The sequence below is a fragment of the Symphalangus syndactylus genome, chromosome 14 (assembly GCF_028878055.3).
Source record: "Symphalangus syndactylus isolate Jambi chromosome 14, NHGRI_mSymSyn1-v2.1_pri, whole genome shotgun sequence".
Taxonomy (NCBI): domain Eukaryota; kingdom Metazoa; phylum Chordata; class Mammalia; order Primates; family Hylobatidae; genus Symphalangus; species Symphalangus syndactylus.
The window spans coordinates 32,494,622-32,504,135 of NC_072436.2; the positions used below are offsets into that span (position 1 = coordinate 32,494,622).

Genomic DNA, 9,514 nt, shown 5'->3' on the forward strand with positions numbered 1-9,514 from the left:
GAATTATTTAGGAATCATGTTAGATGTCCTAAGTTGGCTGTGTAACTGAGCATATATTATATGCAATATTTTCATTGCACTAGGGAATAGAAAGGAGATGTATATTTGTTGTCAATATGATACAGGAAACAGCTTAAGTGAGCATGAGAGAGAAGTCCAAGAGGAAGTGGGGGAAAGGAGTTAAGGACACAAGTGAACATGTTTCCATCACAGAGGAGAAGTAGGTAGAATTCCCTCACATCTCTTCTCTGAACTTTGAGAATAGAAGAGAAAGATAGTTAAGAATATAGAAGGAAGTTTAATCTTGGTAGGAGAGAGGGGTTGTTTAGAGGAATTATTCATGGAAGCTCCAACACCCCTAGAAGAAATGAAAGGAAGGTTGACTTCTGTCTTCTGAGAAAGAGAGAATGTGCTTGAGTAAGAGACTGTTAGAGAATATTCAAGTTTTAAAATAGCAATTATGAAGAGTCAAAAAAAAAAAAAAACCAAAAAGCAATTGGTGGGTTGTACTGAAGCTCTTAGAACAGTAAATGAAAATGGTATTTTTCTTCTAAAGTTCACAATAACTCAGACATGCAAATAAAAAATCCAGATTGTAACCTTCATCCAAGATGGTCTGTTGTTAGAATGATCTGGCACGTAGCAAGGGTGGGGGTGGCATTATCGGTGAGAGAGTAGGTCAGAGGTGTTATTTAATTCATTTGGTGGAACAACTATTTACCCCATCATTTTACATCTGTTATGGAATGGCAGAGTGATATACCTAAAATAATTACTCCTCAAATTGATACCTCACCAAGAACAGGATACAATCTGAGCACTCTATTATGTCAGTACATAGCACAGTCCTTCAGGATCTGACCCCAACTTACCTCCCTAACAATGCCTCTTAATAAGTTTCCTTTTTTATACTGTTACTATGGTGAAATCCTCGGTAAATTATTTTTGAATGGATACAAATTAATACATTATCCATTATGCATTATGTCACGTGATTCCTACATGTGATAGCCAAATTGTTTCAATCCTTCATGGCTTTACACAGCTTCTTCCCTCTTCCTAAGATTCCCTTCCCCTATCTGGGGAATCATAGTCCACCATCCACACAATCACTGCATATCACTCCCACAGTCAAACTTTCACTTCAATAACTTCAACAGATTTTGACCTCTGTTTAGTGAATCACCCTTTCCTTTATACAAATGCTGTGACTAATACATACTTCTTATCATAATTTATTTCAATTGTTCATTTAAAAATGTTCTCCCACTAGATTGTGAGCAGATTAGTATCAATGACTTTGTGATGCTTCAGTATTTAGGGCAGTATGTGACACACAAAAGTTAATAAATATGCATTAGTAACAAGAGAGTGTGCAGTTGAACCAGGAGAAAGGTGAGTTTGAAGAGATAGTGAGTATCCCTGAAGGGGTGACCTGCCCCTCCACACCTGTGGGTATTTCTAGTCGGGTGGGACGAGAGACTGAGAAAAGAAATAAGGCACAGAGACAAAGTATAGAGAAACAACAGTGGGCCCAGGGGACCAGCACTCAGCACACCAAGGACCTGCACCGGCACCGGTCTTTGGGTTCCCTCAGTTTTTATTGATTATTATTTTCATTATTTCAGCAAAAAGGAATGTAGTAGGAGAGCAGGGTGATAATAAGGAGAAGGTCAGCAAAAAACATGTGAGCAATAGAATCTATGTCATAATTAAGTTGATGGGGAGGTACTATGCCTGGACGTGCACGTAAGCCAGATTTATGTTTCTCTCCACCCAAACATCTCAGCGGAGTAAAGAGTAACAAAGCAGAATTGCTGTAAACATGTCTCGCCTCCCACCATAGGGCGGTTTTTCTCCTATCTCAGAATTGAACAAATGTACAATTGAGTTTTATACCAAGACATTCAGTTCCCAGGGGCAGACAGGAGACAGTGGCCTTCCTCTATTTCAACTGCAAGAGGCTTTCCTCTTTTACTAATCCACCTCAGCACAGACCCTTTACGGGTGTCCGGCTGGGGGACGGTCAGGTCTTTCTCATCCCACGAGGCCATATTTCAGACTATTACATGGGGAGAAACATTGGACAATACCCCGCTTTCAAGGGCAGAGGTCCCTGCGGCTTTCCACAGTGCATTGTGCCCCTGGTTTATTGAGACTAGAGAATAGCGATGACTTTTACCAACTATACTGCTTGTAAACATTTTGTTAACAAGGCACGTCCTGCACAGCCCTAGATCCCTTAAACCTTGATTTCATACAACACATGTTTTTGTGAGCTCCAGGTTGGGTCAAAGTGGCTGGGGCAGTGGCTGGGGCAGAGCTACAAATTAACAACATCTCAGCAAAGCAACTGTTTTAAAGTACAGGTCTTTTTCAAAATGGAGCCTCTTATGTCTTCCCTTTCTACATAGACACAGTAACAGTCTGATCTCTCTTTCTTTTTTTCCTTTTTTTTTTTTTTTTTGAGACGGAGTCTCACTCTGTCGCCCAGGCTGGAGTGCAGTGGCGCGATCTCGGCTCACTGCAAGCTCCGCCTCCCGGGTTCAAGCCATTCTCCTGCCTCAGCCTCTCCAAGTAGCTGGGACTATAGGTGCCTGCCACCACGCCCGGCTAATTTTTTTGTATTTTTAGTAGAGACGGGGTTTCACCGTGGTCTCGATCTCCTGACCTTGTGATCTGCCCGCCTCGGCCTCCCAAAGTGCTGGGATTACAAGCGTGAGCCACCGCGCCCGGCCATGATCTCTTTCTTTTCCCTACATATCCCATGGGCAATTCTGAAAGAAAGATGATGTCTTAGGCAATCCTTGCATCGCGATAAATACCTGGCTAGGTAATTTATAAATAAAAGACATTTAATTGGCTCACAGTTCTGCACGCTGTACAGAAAGCTTGGTGTTGGCATCTGCTTGGCTTCTGATGCAACCTCAGGAAGCTTACCACCATGGCAAAAGGCAAAGGGAGAGCATGCATAACACATGGTGAGAGTGGGAGTAAGAGAGAGAGGGGGGAGGTGAAATATGCTTTTATACAACCAGATCTCATGAGAACTCACTCACTATAGTGAGCACAGCACCAAGGTATTCATGAGGAACCCATCCCCATGACCCAAACGTCTCCCACCAGGCCCCACCTCCAATACTGGGGGTCACATTTCAACATGAGATTTGGAGGGGACACATTTGGACACACATGTCCAAACCATATCACATGGGAAAGTAAAAATGAGGCTGCTGAACTTGGAAGATAATGACAGATCTGCCTTTATAGACTCCTTCAGAGAGTAGAAAATCATGTGAATATAAAGGTCAGAGGAAGCAAGACTGTAGAAAACTTTAAAAACTAGATGATGGAGATTAGATGAAATGTTAATAATAATGAGAATTCTGATGATTTAAATGTCTCTCATTCCATTTTTAGAAAACATTGGTTTAAGAGGTGAAATTACTCAAAAATATTCCATTATACTAAAATGTTTACCACCCTTTCCTTTACTACAACCATATGTTAAAAGTATTTTCTTTATTCACTTAACTGAGCTTTTAATGGATTAAATTGTTCAAAACATCACTATTATGCTTTGGGGCCTTTTAGTCATCACATAATTGCTATGTGCTCTTTTCCAGCTGTATATTAACATAAAAATACAAGCATTATTTTTGCAAATATTGCATACCAAAGCTGAAATTTTGTTGATAATAGAAGAAATTATGATGAAAATGCTTTAGAGTGCCCTATAGTTCACATGATGTGATAGCTATGTGCAATTTTTTTTAAATTTGAAGACCTCAATTTAATCCTAAATATTAGGTATGGTTTAAGACATTTGCTAATTAAAGGAAGTAAAATCTAGCATTTAAATGAAATAAATTGATATGAAAAATCAAATTATATCTTGACAAGTTTACCTAAGTGATCACTGCATGAATCAGTTTTAGTTCTTTTAAAGCATTTACACATTCCCCATGGTACTGCAATTTTAGGACTAGAAACAGGCATATGCTCAATAGGGCACCACTTGGAACTTCTGAAGATGCTACACCAAGTACCCTTTTCAGGTTTACATAGGCTGCTAATTTTTCATTATGTTTCATCTCAGTGCACATATACTCAGCTTGCTTTCTTCTCATGTAGTAGATACCATCACATCTTCAGTTTCCTCTCTGCCTCTGAGTAAAACAAATTCTAGGGGCAGACTTAAAGGTAACCCCCTCAGTTACCAATTTTCTTAATAGTCTCAAACATTGACAGTTTCTACTTAAGGACTTTAAATTTATGCCCCTGAGGGAAAAACCAAAGGAGGGTGGAGTAAGCTAATTATAGATAATCAAAAATAATTCCTGCATATTTTTTGCGTGCCAATGAGTTTACATGCTTGTGCAATCTCCACCCCAGCCCTGTGAGACAGGACCTTTTTAAATTCTAGTTTTTCAAAGGAAACAAATGAGTTTTGGCCAAGTAACATGCTCAGAGATGCACAGAAATTGTGAAACAGAGATTAAAACCTAGGTTGTCTGATATCCAAACCCCAAGTCTTAACTTCTACATTACAATGTTTCAATAAATAATTAAACATTTAAAAAATCTTACCTACCTCTTAAAGATATGCTTTATAGCTTCCGAGGTGGTAAATCTGGTGTATAAACCATAGTATTCCTTTGATATTGCCTTTGATTATCTCAAATCCTAAAGATGAAAGTTACGTAAAATAACAGATTTACCCTGTGCTTGAGGTTTCAAAGTGTGACAACATTTCTCTTGGTTTCTCTCATATTTCTACCCTCCAGGAAATATTGTTTATACTTTTGCCTTTAAAAGTATGAAGGTGCCGGGCGAGGTGGCTCACGCCTGTAATCCCAGCACTTTGGGAGGCCGAGGCGGGCGGATCACGAGGTCAGGAGATCAAGACCACAGTGAAACCCAGTCTCTACTAAAAATACAAAAAATTAGCAGGGCGCGGTGGCTGGCACCTGTAGTCCCAGCTACTCGGGAGGCTGAGGCAGGAGAATGGTGTGAACCCGGAAGGTGGAGCTTGCAGTGAGCCGAGATTGCGCTACTGCACTCCAGCCTGGGCGACAGAGCGAGACTCCGTCTCAAAAAAAAAAAAAAAAGTATGAAGGCAATTTCATCCCCATTCCACCCTGCCAAGAATGGTCAGTTAAATTGAGAAGATACTATTGGATATTGATACTTAAGATTTCTTGGTCACCACATAGCAGATGAAAGGCATTGTCATCTCATTTGTTAATCAAGTGGATGACAAATTTGCTCAGGCCCCTTGATATTAAGATATCTTAAAAGCCGAGCATTAGCAGGAACTGTTTTTCCAATAATTGAGAAAGATCTGCTTAAACCAATCTTACATCGTCTACACTCGAGTGCACTTTGTAATCAAATAGTTACTTTAAAAATTGATTTACTCTTTTTATTCCAATAACAGGTATTAGAGATCCCCCCTGTAGTCTCTCTAATAGATGTCAACTTCTATATTCTTCATTACTGAATGAGACGTTCACAACTACTATACCAGTCAGGAAAGCAGAATTATGCTGCAGTAATAAACTATCCCCATTTTCTGTGCATGTTTTATTCAAGAATATATTCATTTTAGGTACAGACAAAGGAAGAAGAGCCTTGAATAATTACAGGTAGAGGAAAAGAAACCGAAAATTTAAAAATTAAAAATGGGTACGAATGACAAGGAGATCCAAAAAAATTGTATCACTGGACCAGTAACCTTTGTTGACATTTAAAATTTTAATTTCGGAGAATCTTAGCTATGGGAGGTTAAGGAAGGGAATTCGAGATAAAGACTTCTCCTTAGACATGGAGATAAATGTAGCTAGATGTCACAGCTAGAGAGTAATTAATTGCCTAATGCTACAAAGAAGAACTCAGAGAAACAAGCAATAAGTATGGGACTGGGATGAAATGATGGTGAATGACTTCTTGGAAGAGGTAAAAATTCAAATGGAATTTAAGTTTGGTGAAATTATAAAGTAATTACTTGAAAAGAGGAAAAGTACTACAGGTCCATACAATAAATAAAGGCCCAGGAGCTATATGAGAATAAGTCCATACAATAAATAAAGGCTGGGAGCCATACAAGAATAAGCCACACAGGTAAGGATAAAGTTAAACTAGACTGAGAAAAAGACTGCTGATTTCCAGCCTGTGCTGGTTGGGTGCATTACTTTCAATTGGTCATTTTAATTATTTTCTAACCTGAAGAATGAAAGTGTTAAATTTTGACCTCTTTAACTCTACAATAGAATGGCTTTTTTCTTTGTATTTTATGTCTTCAGAACCTCACGTTTCTTCTGAGCAAGTTGCTTCTCATTTTTAGACTGCTATAATCTGATGGTATCTGAAAATGTCTAAATGCAGAGATGCAAAATGTGTCATTTAGCTAATTCCAAATACAGATAATTATTTGTCATTTTTTTCTATATTTATGTTCATTTTTTTTTTTGAGAACTGCATTCTTATTTAGGTATGTGTTAAAACCCAGAGACCATAGTAACCATGAAGAATTTTAGGTATAAAATACCCAGTGAGAACCACTTCCAGTGTTACCCTGGCTAGCCACTAATAGCTCTAGGGTAGACAAAGAAACAAATTTCAGTCTATTTCAAGAAAGTGCAGAAGATTCTAATAAGCAGACTCTAACAGTAATGTGGGAGATATATATATATATATATGTATATATATATATATGTATATATATATATACACACATACATACACACACATATATGTATAATATACATAAATATATAGAATTAGACAAAGTTGTGTTATAATTAGTGTGTATTTGGACAGCAGTCTTAAAAATTTCTAAAAGCATTGCAAATAAGTAATCTGCCATCAGCTATCCCAGGCTAAGTATACGGACTACGGTGGCAAATAATTTGGGAAGAATGATACAGATTGTATTCCTAGACTAGTTATTCATTAGTGGACAAAAACCAAAGCTGACCAATAGGTTTGATTGTCCTGCTTCTACATTTAAGCAGTTGGGGCTCAGAAAGTGATACCCTCATAACTGGCATTTTGACATGCTGGGAGGCCTTGGAAGCTGCCTCAGAATCAAGGTGCTACAGACTTGTCGTGTTCTCCTGATAGAGAGGGACTCTCTGGAATTTTCCTATCTGATCAAGAAAGATTCTTTCCAAAATAGATGCAATTGCCTTAAATCACCTCCCTTAGGATCCTATTGAATAATCAGGAAAGATCAACCATAGAAGAAAAGAGACTGGGAGTCATCGCTATGCCAGAAAGACTTTTCATCTATCCTAAGGGAAGCTCCAAAAGATTACCTGAGGAGCTTTGTATATTAAGACAAACTTTGTTTTTGTGCAGCTCTACCTCTCCCCATGAAATTTGCCTTCCACCTCCCAGATCCGTGGATCTCTCTCCTACGGGGAGAATACTTAAACATCAAACGTCTGGTTCCTCTTCCAGTTAATATTTTGTGTGACCCCTCTATGCATATGGGTACACATTAATAAACTTTATATACCTTTCTATTGATCTACTTTTGTTAGCAAACCTTCAGAAAGCAAAAAAGTTCCCTTTTGCCCCTACAAAGCCTGAAGTGAAATATTGGATCTGACCTCTTTTTATGAGACTAGATGCGTGAGACCATGAAAAGACTCAATAAGGATAGTACCACTAGTACCTCCCGTAATGTCTAGGTGAAACTGTCCTAGACATACATCCTTCTATCTTTTTTCCTCTCTTTTTAAAGACAGGGATAGGGAGGAGTGAGTTTACAAGGTCTTCCTCTAGGTATGCATTTTACCTTTCATAGTGTCTACCAATCTGAATAATTGTGTCTGTTGTAGGTTGATGTTGATATAATAATTTTCTGCTTCTTATGTATCACATTTTTCTATCGTTTGGCATGCCTAGCATTCTTTTAATGTCAGAAATTTGAAATGTTATGTCTTTGGGTGATGGATATTTTTATATTCCTATAAATATTTTTGTGATTTGTTTTGGGATATAGTTATTTGGAAGACATTTGATCCTTTTGAGTTTAATTTTTAAGATCCATTACTGGCTGTGTTACTACTTAGAAAGCTTCTGATTAGTTTATTCAGTATCCCAAGGAATATAAAGTTTGCAATTCTGGGTGATGGGCACCATATATGAGTATTGGATACTGTTCCCTCTGTCTTTCCTGGTGGCTCTTTCCAAGGTCTCAGGTATTTTCTTTTATGCATATGTTTATATTGCAACTGCTTTTAAATAGAAGGGAGCTCAGGTCTTCTTCCTACAGCAAGTTTCTTCTTCAGAATTGAGCCAGGGCTGAAAAGGCAACAGAGACTTTTGTCAGGGAAGGTCATACCACCAGCCTCAGCAGGATTTCCTCCAAAAGTCATGCTCCTTTTGTTCAGCACTTGGCACTTAAGGAAATGGGAACAACAAGACCAGCCCAGACTTATCAGGATTCCCACGGGACCACTGCTTTAGTGCTTCTTTGTCTTCATCTGCTTTGGGAGCTGAGCCTCCCAGGAAGGCAGATAGTGCAGAGGATACACTAGCCATTTGACTGGGGTTTGCTTCCTCCTTGTTGCCCCACATTTAACCATTCTTGGGCCAATTCCTCCTCCAGCTTCTTTAGTTCCTCCAACAGTTCATGATCACCCACATCTTCTCCAAAACCCACAGCTCAAGAAATGGCATCTGAGATCTGCTGGGCCACCTCCTGCTATTCTGTGATGTCATCCATCAGTTCATCTACCTTGCCAATGTCCAGGTCCTGGTAGGCCTTCTTCATGCCTCAGGCAGCTAACTACAAGGTACAAAGCATTTTTGCATTGGTAGTGGCATTCTCAATGGCTTCATGCTGAAACTCTAGGGTGGATAATGTTCCATCAGTTTGTGCCAGCTGCTGTTCCCATCTTTTCTTCCCCTGTAAAGCCTGCAGAGCAGCTCTCTTATTCTTGGAACCATGGTTCTTTGATAGTCTGTTCTTAATGCTGCTAATGAACAATTCATGTTGAATCTGCTCCAGAAACTCCTGTTTCTTGATTACCATCTCCTCTGTCTCCTTCAGTTTCTATATTGTTTCTTCATGGGTTTAACTCCTCTTCTGCTCCTTCCTCAAGAGTTTGCTGGGACCACTCATGGCAAGCTTGCCTCTCTGGCCTCTGCTTCTGGGCATCCTCCACAGTTCTGCCTTGTGTTGATCATTATTCTGCCCAATACTCAAGAAGGACCCTCTGCAGGTCTATGGACTTCTCTCTCTGAATATCACTAGAATTATCTCTCCATGCTCCTCTTTCTTTCTGTTACAAAGTCTATCCTCCTTGGTTTCCCTGGATTCCACTTCCATATTCTCAACTCAGAGAGTCTGCCAGACTCTTTTTAGATTCTGTTTTCTTGTGCTGTGTCCTGGAAACTCTCTTAAGGCAATGCCCTTGGACAATTTTAGGGCTCTCTCTTTTATTTCCCATATCTCAGGGAACACTGTTCTTTGTTTCCTGATATATCTTGTTTTGAAGAT

At 39.2% G+C, this 9,514-nt stretch overlaps 1 pseudogene; it reads right to left on the minus strand.

Moving 5' to 3' along the window:
• Window positions 1-8,412: 8,412 nt before the first annotated feature.
• LOC129462936 (charged multivesicular body protein 4a-like) lies at window positions 8,413-9,184 on the minus strand (annotated as a pseudogene).
• Between the last annotated feature and the right edge of the window lie 330 nt (window positions 9,185-9,514).